At 55.7% G+C, this 1,067-nt stretch overlaps 1 protein-coding gene across 1 annotated transcript in view; it reads left to right on the top strand.

Moving 5' to 3' along the window:
- Positions 1-1,067, top strand: part of DAGLA (diacylglycerol lipase alpha) — a 50,783-nt gene that overhangs the window by 22,973 nt on the left and 26,743 nt on the right. The gene's annotated exons all lie outside the window — the stretch shown is intronic.

The following is a 1,067-nucleotide window of genomic DNA, read 5'->3' as shown; positions in this document are numbered from 1 at the left end:
AGCCCATGGATGGAGCATCCAGCAGCAGTGCCTGGATGTGGGAATTGGGAGGTTGGTGGGGTTGGGAACTGAGTTGGATCAGTTGGGAGAGCTTGGAGCAGAGAGATGCAGGTGAGGTGTGGCATTCCCTGGTAGCGCAGGTAAGAGGTGGGACAGGGATTAGGGCATGGAAAGAGGGACAGGACCGATCCCACAGTCCAGAAATCCCTGGTGGCTGTGGGCTGATAGCAAAGATGCCATCCCGGATTCGGCAAAACCAAGGAAAATTCCTGGTTGTGGGTGATGTGTTGGGCCAGGAAGGCAGGAGTGGGATAAGGTGTGCTGCCAGAGTCCCTCTGGAGCAGCTTGGAGTACGGCCAGCTGGGATGGAGTGGGATGGCTGTGCTGGAGGAGGCTGGAGCGCCCTGTGCAGTCTCGTGACTTTGCACGGCTCCTGTTTCTATTTTCCAAAGGGTTTGGGAAGCCCTAAAAATAGGAGCACAAACAAAACACGGGGAGGAACAGCAGCTCCTCAATCTTCCACCTTGGAATTGGTCGTGCCTGTCAGGGCTGGTGCGGATGCGATGGAGATGTGGAGCTGTCAGGATGCCCCTGCTGGTGCAGGGGGAGATCTCCTAGGAGCCAGTATCCTCACTGGAAGTGCTGTTGGGAGCCAGTCCGTAGTTCCCCAGGTGCTGCCACTGACTGTTAATGGATATTTTGGCTTCCCTGAGCCAAGATGGGGGGGAATTGTTGGACAACAAGAGCCTGGCAGCAGGTTTGTCCACAGAAAAACACCCTAATAGAGTTTTCCAGAGATTTAAGGCCAGTATGACCTGTCCCAAATCCCACGGTGGCTGCTCACCATCGCAGCCTAACAGGATTCCAGGTAATCTCATGAAGTGGAGCTGGATGAGTTACACACCGGCTTCACCTAATACTTCCCACTCCTTCAACTCCCAGCCCTCCTTCCTGAGCACGCCGTGCCCCCTGGTGCTGGAAGGAAGCAGCTCTGGGATAAACCCCAGGTTGTGGGGCTCTCCAGAGGGGGCTGGAGAGGCTCAGCAGCAGCTTTGCTTCCATTCTTT

The sequence above is a fragment of the Corvus brachyrhynchos genome, unplaced genomic scaffold, assembly GCF_000691975.1.
Source record: "Corvus brachyrhynchos isolate BGI_N302 unplaced genomic scaffold, ASM69197v1 scaffold1103, whole genome shotgun sequence".
Taxonomy (NCBI): domain Eukaryota; kingdom Metazoa; phylum Chordata; class Aves; order Passeriformes; family Corvidae; genus Corvus; species Corvus brachyrhynchos.
The sequence above is the reverse complement of the archived record's forward strand: the minus strand, read 5'-3'. Positions and strand labels throughout refer to the sequence as shown.